Here is an 8,768-nt window from a genome sequence, read left to right as displayed (position 1 = left end):
CCATCCTTCACTACTTTCCAGTTGTGTCATGCTAGATCACTTCTAGCCTGTCTCCTTGACTACAAAAATGGGATCATTAGATCTGCCTCATAGTATTGCTTTAAGAATGAAATAAAATAACATGCAATACCTGGTAAAGAGTAGATATTAAATAAATGTGCAGTTTTCCTTTGGAGTAGAATGTTACTAAATGAAACTGGTGAGAGAAGGGGTTGAGGTCACTGGCAAAATGAAAGGGAACCCCAAATGTTTAACCTTTGTATTGCTTCCTAGAAGATTCACATCTCCATACAGAAGATTTTAGGATTAAAATACACCAGACAGAACAACTCAGTTATAATTTAAAGTGTGTGCTAAACACAATCAATAAGTAAAAAGATATACATCTCAGTAGTTAATAAAGGAGAAAAGTTTTATAGCACCTGTTCTATAAGCAAAGCATAAGCCTAATGAATTCGAGTTTAATATCTGGAAAAAAGAAAAGGAAACCTATTTAACTCTAAAAAAGCAAAATAAAACAAACCATATTAAATTGCTGATCATGGTGTAGGTAGTAATATTGAGCAGTAAAAATTATTAGGCATAGACCAGTTTCCATTGATAAGCTGACACTGACACTGTGATCTCAAAGAATGTAAGATGTAAGTATAATCGGAAAGCAGAGGTGAAAGGAAGACCCTCAAAGAAAATAGAAGTTATTGTTTAACTTAGCTATTTCAGATGACAGATGGTGCATTAAAAAAGCAACAAAGGCCGGGCACAGTGGCTCACGCCTATAGTCCCAGCACTTTGGGAGGCTGAGGTAGGTGGATTGCTTGAGCTCAGGAGTTTGAGACCTGCCTGGGCAACACAGCAAAACCCCATGTCTACAAAAAACACAAAAATTAGCCAGGCATGGTGACGCGCGTGCCTGTAGTCCCAACCACTTGGGAGGCTGAGGTGGGAGAATTGCCTGAACCTGGGGAGGTCGATTCTGCAGTGAGTTTTGATCATACCACTGTACTCCAGCCTGGGTGACAGAGCAAGACGCTGTCTCCAAATTCAATCGAACAAACGAAAAAACCTCTTATGTACTTTATGAGTTAGGGCACAACACACTTTGAATATGCTATCTGTGATTCTTTTTCTAGGTGGAGGGGAGAAGAAAGTGCAAACCAAAAAGTGACTGAGGCAGATCTCAATCAATTAGAAGTTTATTTTGCCAAGGCTGAGAAAATACCCAGGAAAAACAAATACAGCCCATAGTAGAATTTGTGACCTGTGCTTTTTCCAAAGAGAGTTTTGGGAACTTCGGTATTTAAAAGGGAAAGAGCAAGCAAGAGGGAAGAGAAGAAAGTAGGCAATGAGGCAAGTGGTTACATTCTTGTGAGGTTCTGATTAGTGCTTGGTAAATCTACATTTTACACTGAGTAGAGGAAAAGTCAATTAAGGATTCATCTGGGGCTCAGTAAATCTACATTTTACATCAGTTAAAGTAAGCATGTGAAATTACAGCTATTTGTTTGGGAACAAAAGGAAGGCAGTTTTTATATGACTCAATTCCCAAGCTTAACTTTCTCTTTGGCATAGTGAGTTTGGGGTCCCGGGATTCTACTTTCCTTTAACAACAGTTTTGTCCTTCAGTTTTCTACCTGTTTTATAAAGAGCTCTGTCTGTTAGGGAAGCAGATGTCACAGGCAAACTGGCGTGATTTTGCAAGGGTTTATTTACAGAGTGACTTCTTGGGGAGGTATGGACCTACAGGAGGCATAAGAGATGGTGCAGTATCCCAGGGCAAATATCAGCAGAGCTACTGTCATCATCCCTGGAGCTTTGGGGAAGGAAACAGCTACCAGAACCTGGAAGGAGAGTCACATAAAGGAGGCTGCCTTAAGAGAAGATGTCATCTTCAACTGGGGGATGCAGTCAGCCTGAGGGAACCTGTTAGAGAGGAGTCAGGTGAGTGAATATACTGAGGTCACTGTCGACTTCCTTCTGTTTCCCTGGGTGGCCTCCCACTTGCCAAACCCAGCCAGAAGGCGGAGAGTATTGGAGCCCATTGATGTAGCCCATCCTGCCTTCAGGCAGTCAGCAGATCTGTAGGGGACCACAGAAAATATCTGACATAAGAACAGAGGTGTTGCGGTGGAGGAGGAGTCAGATAGGCAAAGAACTAGAATTTGGCTGGTACATTAGTTGGGTAGAGTAGCAATAACAAAATACCACAGACTGGGTGGCTTCACAGAAATGTATTTCTCACAGCTCTGGAAGCTGGAAGTCCAAGATCAAGGTGTTGACCAGCTTGGTTTCTTGTGAGTCTTCCCTCCTTGGCTGGCAGGTGGCCACCTCACTGTGTCCTCACATGGTTTTTTCTCCGTGCGCATGCATTGCTGGGTGTCTCTTCTTTTAACAGCAGTCATATTGGATCGTGGTCCTGCCCCTCGTTGACCTCATTTAACCTGAATTACCTCTTTTAAGGTCCTGTCTCCAAATCCAGTCACATTAGGGGTTAGCAGGGGAACACAGTTCAGCCATAACAGTTGGCGATAGGGTTTACACCCCCAATAAGCCCTTTATGGTTGCTATGAGTATGTAATTGGAGTAGCCCATGGAACTCCCAAAGTCTCTCATTCTGGTGTGACTGTTCATCACATTATTCCTCCAAACCTTCTTTTTCTGGTATTGGATGTCCACTTCTAACCCTCTGGCCACAGGCACTCTGACCTGGGTTATTGATTTCCAGGTGCTAACCCGGAAAACTTCATTCTAGTCTAGCATTTCATTCAGTCCTATGAGTAACTTTGCATTCTTACCAGCATTGTGAATCAACAGTCTCCCTTTTTACTAAGTCTATTTAGTAAAATCTGAGTTGGGTTCCTGCCACTTGTGTCCCCAAGTCCTGACTAGTCCTGACCAGGGATAAAGGGCACTTATTTGTGAGAATTTTGTTCTAGTAGCAGGAAAAGTTAGAAGTGTCATCCTTAAGATTTGAGGCTAGTGTTCTAAAATAGCAACAGCTTATCCCTTCCCCTAGCAGATAGGTCTACCCCTTCAAGGAATCTACAGAGCCAGGGAGGAGACACAACACCCCTGTTTAGTGACCAGTGCAGCCAGTCATGATGTTCCTCAACAGGGACTTTTAGAAAGATATCAAGCACAACCACGTTACTGTTCACATTCAGAAAAACGAGAAAGTGCAATGAAAGGGCATTCACAGATTACTCAGGTGTCAAAGAAGGGTTACAGATAGATCCCTCTGGCTGCTCATTTAGCCACACTCCTTGTTCTTGATGAGATGGGTGGGTTGTCTCCAGGATGCCCTGGAGACAAAAGCAGCTTAGTCAACCCTCCAATAAAACGCCCTGAATACGTTGTCTCAGAGGCTGTAGACAGCCACTGTGCTAAATTATTCACCCTGACTTTTACTGGATACCTTCCTCCCATTTCAATTACTTGAGATTTTTATAGAAAATTGGCTGTGGGAATTTGACCGCTCCAACTGCCTGGTAATAATCCTGTCTGAATAGTAAACTCAGCATGGGCTGATTCTGAGACGAGCCAGAGCATTCTCAAAAGAATTCGAGAGGAGCTGCCCTTGGCTGCAAAGAAAACTAGGAATCTGTTTATACAAAATGATGCTATTTATTTGTGAGAATATTGTGCTATTTATATCGTAGGAGGAAAATGTTAGAAATGCCACCCTTAACCAAGATTTGATGCCAGTTGTGAAAAACAGCAACCAGAGCCAGACACGTGTGGTGGCTCACACGTGTAATCCCAGCACTTTGGGAGGCCAAGATGGGAGGATCACTTGAGTCCAGGAGTTCAAGACCAACCTGGGCAACAAGGTGAAATCCCATCTCTACGAAAAATACAAAAATTATCTGGGTGTGGTGGTATGCACCTGTAGTTCCAGCTACTCGGGACAGTGAGGTGGGAAGATCATTTGAGCCCAGGAGGTTGAGGCTGCAGTGAGCCGTGATTACTCCACTGCACTCTAGCCTGGGCTACAGAGCAAGTCCCTGTCTCAAAAAAAAAGAGCAACTAGCTCTTTCATAAATACTTTGACCACTGTAGGGCTCTGAAAATGCTTTTAAACATCTGTATTAGAATATAAACATAATATATAATAAATATAAATACATATAAGTATATATATTAAATAAATATATAAATACAATATAAGGAAATCTTGACACAGTCACATACCTGTTAGCTAAAAGCTTGGCCAGGTGCTTATTCTGTGCCAAGTACTATGCTCTATTTATATCTATTAATTTATCTAATGTTAACAAGAAGCCAATTCGTAATGATTGTGTTATCCCCATTTTGCAAACAAGGAAGTTGAGACTCTAAGATTAAGTGACATGGTGACTTTAACACAATCTCTAAGTGGTGGTTTGATTTCAGAGTCTAGTTCGTCATTGCAAGCTAAGTCCTAGGTAATACTTCAAAGTTAGACATGTTTGAAGCAGAAAATAATAAATATCAAATCCTTTAGTTTTCTTACACACCATAGTTAATGCAAATCATTTCTTGAGTATTCTTTCATTCGAATCAATAGTGCTTATAAATATAAATACAATAAAAATCATTTTGGATCCCCTTTCAAACACATGACATTATGTTTTGGATTGTGGGCTCAGTCTCACTTGATTAGTATCTATAGTGATTATCTGCTTATGTGAGTACTGGAGGGTGTCTAAGTTTGAGGGCAAAGACTGATGGCCATTGGGGTGGCAAGACTCACCCTGAGGGCAGAGGGAGTCGTTGGCATAAACTTGGTTTAAGAATAGGAGGCAACATGAGAAGGGAGTTCAATTAGAGCTTTCAGGCTTTGTTCTTTTTCTGAATCCTCCAGAACATGTTCCAGAGCACCAGGGAGAAGAACTAGTAAAACTCAAAAAGCCAGGAGCCTTTTCACTGGTGTCTTCAAGAGCTCAATGGCAGGGGGCAGTGTAGTCCAGTATTGCTGCACTTCAGTGAGGGGACTGCCTGAGCACAGGCCAGAGGGCTGCATGACTCTGAAACAGGGCAGGGTGGATGGATCAGACCAGCCTAGATCCAGTATAGAGAGGTAGTAGTCTCCAAGCAAGAGAGAGGGAACTAGCAGGTACTACATTGTAGCTACAAGAACTTACCAGAGGAATAATGTTCTTTATTCACAGTCAAGTCCTCTCCATTCCCACACTCAGTTAATCTACCCAGGAGCTTATGTAACTACTTGGGAGAATTTTGAGGGAGCTAGACTTCCCCAAAATGCATGGGGTACATGGTTGGGGCTAGATAAATACTGTCCTATTGCCATTAGTGAGACTGTGATGGTCTAGATATTTTTGAGGGGAGAAATATGTAAAGAAAGACCAATAAGCCTCTTACTAAACAGGTGGGACTCTCATTGCCTTCACTCTTCAGCAGGTTCATTAGATGCATCACTCTTCCCCATGGCTTCAGAATTTGGAACTTTCCAACTTTGAGGTTGGAGAATAGAATTCACTTAAACTCAGCTATGAGAAAGCATATCTTTTAATGTGTGCTCAGTTCATTATAAATAAATGTAGTTAGTAAGAATCTCAAGGTTTATGGAAGGATTACAGCTATCCAGTAGATCACTGAGCAGCTATTTATCTGAAAGCACATACTGACTGAATCCATCAATGTCCCATTCAGCATCTTACAAGATCAAACTGCCTGGAAAAATAAATTAATCAATCAATTGCATACTATATAGTATCAATTATATACCACACTATGCAGTAACTGCACAAAATAATATATTCTCAATGGTCCTAGATAATAGTGTCATGATGTTGAATTCTCCTGGTATTCAAGTTCTCACCACTTTATGACTTTTCATCATGGGCAGTTAGCAGGGGTTTGGGTTCCAGGGGGTTATCATTAGCAAGCCACAGTCTCCTTAGTACTTCGCTTTCACTCTTTCTAGTGATCAGATATTTTACAGGGATTTTACTTTTCCTGATATATTTACCATGAGCCAGGTATAGTAAATGAAGATATAGAAGTGAGCAAAGCCAGAAAAATTCAGTCCTCCATATAACATATCTTGGAGCACCTGAAGCAATTCAGAGCTTACAAGTACTGTATTTTAGTACTTCAGGGATATTTTGGAAGAACAATTTTAATCGACCTCAAAGCCAATATTTCAAAATTGAACTGCACATTCGTGATACCATGGCAAAAGGTTCATGGATATTTCAGCTGCTTCTTGGATTGTTCAATTTCCTGTTTAATCGGGAAGGGAAATAAAGTATCCCTTTTAACAGAGAGTATGTCAAAGCTAATATAATGATGGAAGCTAGGCATCCAGAGCAGACAGGTCTAAAGCAATAGAAAAGTTTCACTCAAACTCAGTCTCCAGCAGTTTCTGTCTTAGGGAGTGAATGGAGGGTAAACAGCTGTCAGCACTGTGCCAGCATCCCCCAAACCCCATAAGATGTGGTTTTGCAAAGTTTCTTGGAAGCCAGGTCGGTACCAATCTATTCCTGATGAAAGTTGACATTTTTTTCCCTCTATGGGTAAGATGTCAGAAGAGTGAGCAATTTCCTTTTATATTTTGAAACTTATATATTCAGTTAAAAGAGCTTACATGGGATGTTATAATGAATATGTGTTTTTGAGTGCCAGAATTCCTTGGGGCTGTGATTTCCCCATTCTTAGGCCATAGCGTGTATGAGGGGAAGGCAGAAGGGGATAGTAGTATTCGTTTTCTATTGCGTATAACAAATCACCCCCAAAACATAGTAGATTAAACAACAAACACTATCTCACAACTTCTGTGGGTCAGAATTCTGCGGGCCAGGCCTTACTGTACACCTTTGCTTCAAGGTGTGTCACAAGACTGCAATCAAGTTGTCAGCGAAGGCTGTAACCATCTCAAGACTCAACTAGAAGCAGGGAGATCTGCTTCTAAGCTCGCTCGTATGGCTGTTGGCAGCCCTTAGATCCTTGCTGGATCTTGGACACAGTTATCAGTTTTGTGACACTTGGATCTTTCCAAAGGGTAGTTCACAACATGGCAACTGGCTTCACTCAGAGTGAAGGCTCTGAGGGAAAGAGAGACAGGGTGGGCAAGGCAGAAGTCACACTCTTTTTGTAACCTAATCTCAGAGGGTGGCATCCCATTGCTTTTGCTGTATTCAATTTATTAGAAATGAGTCCAGCCCATACTGAGTAGAGAAGGGTACACAATGAAGACTGGGAGACAGGAACCAATGGAGGCCATCTTGGAGGCTGTCTAGGGGAAATCATCTGGAATATTCCATTTCTCTGACTGCAGTCATTGGCTCACGGATAGGCACATGATCCAAACCTGGCCAACAAGACTTCACCCTGGAACTTTGGCTGGAACTCTTGGGAAAGAAATCTCTTTTTACTAGAGTTTGTATGATGTAAGCTTGGAGCCTCAGTGGCCAACTCTGTCACCATCTGGAAAAAGCACCTTGAAAATAAGAGCAAAATAGAGGAAAATATGATCAAAAGATTCATCAAAAGATTCATCTTTTCATCAAAAGATGAAAGTGAAATATTGCTGGTGCCGTTGTTTCAACAACTTGATGCAGATACATCTACAGTCAGGCCTATCCCTAGATTTTTCTGTTCCATGATCCAATAAAAAAGACTTCTCTTTTTGGCTTAAGCTAACTTAAGCTACGTTAAGTTGGATTTATTTCACTTATTACTGAAAGATGTCTGATATACAGATACAGTATAATAAAGATATGTCATTACCTTTTAAAAATTTCTATCTGGTAAAAAAGAATCAGCAAGAACTTTGGTGTGATTGGAGTGATGATAGACAAATGACTTCTCAGGACTGTAGTAAACTATTTATTCACTCAGTACCCTAAATGTGAGATAATTTCTTTTCTTCTTCTTCTTCTTTTTTTTTTTTTTTTCTGAAAGACAGGGTTTTATGTGTTGCCTAGGCTGGTCTCAAACTCCTGGGCTCAAGTGGTCCTCCCGCCTTGGCTCCCAGAGTGCTAGGATTACAGGCATGAGCCACTGCATGCAGCAAGGAGAATTTCAGTTCACTTGTCCTAAGTCCTTGTCTCACTGTAACACCATGTAGAGCAGCTCTCTGCTTTGCTTCTGATGCTTAGCTGGCTGCTGTGTCTGGATGAACTTTGGTTTGAAAGGTAATGTTACCATAAATCAGTGTTCCTCAACCAGGGATAATTTTGCAATGTCTGGAGACATCTTTGGTTATCACATCGGAGTGGGAAGTGTGCTACCATCATCTAATGGGTAGAGGCCAGGCATCCCTCTACACATCCTAAAATGTGCAGGACAGCCCTGACAACAAATAATTATCCGGTCCAAAATGTCAGTAGTGCTAAGGTTCACAACTGCTGCTCTAAACTTCTGTGGGTAACATAGCAAACTACAGTGGGAGGTTGTGTTCACTTGTTTATGGTTAACTAGTAATATAAGGAGGTCCAGGCTTGAATACGCATGTAGAACATGTTGCTTGGAGGATAATCTGTTGTCCTTCTGCTTCACGTGGTGGGCCTTAAGGCTTGGAAGATGGCACAATAGCGAATGGGTTCTTAATGTTTTCCAATAGCTGTTCACTGATGGATTCCTCTGACATATATTCCTTCATGCTCTCTGTTCTGTTCTCATAGAGCAATGTCCATTTCAGGATGATCTGGTGTGCTCAGTAAGAAAAATAAATGATTTAGGATCCCCTTGATGGGATCTAGGTCTACACCATGCTCACAAATGTAAATTAACATCTACATCCTGATTTTAACAATGAGGGACTTTTG

General features: G+C 41.3%; 1 long non-coding RNA gene across 1 annotated transcript in view; it reads left to right on the top strand.

The window, feature by feature from the left end:
* Positions 1–868: 868 nt before the first annotated feature.
* LOC111541644 overlaps positions 869–8,768 on the top strand; it is a 32,206-nt gene continuing 24,306 nt past the window's right edge. Inside the window, exon 1 of the long non-coding RNA XR_002731334.2 lies at positions 869–1,938. This is a non-coding gene — a long non-coding RNA (uncharacterized LOC111541644). The remainder of the gene's footprint in view (positions 1,939–8,768) is intronic.

The sequence above is a fragment of the Piliocolobus tephrosceles genome, chromosome 4, assembly GCF_002776525.5.
Source record: "Piliocolobus tephrosceles isolate RC106 chromosome 4, ASM277652v3, whole genome shotgun sequence".
Lineage (NCBI taxonomy): Eukaryota > Metazoa > Chordata > Mammalia > Primates > Cercopithecidae > Piliocolobus > Piliocolobus tephrosceles.
Note: the sequence above shows the minus strand (reverse complement) of the source record. Positions and strands in the feature narration are given on the sequence as shown.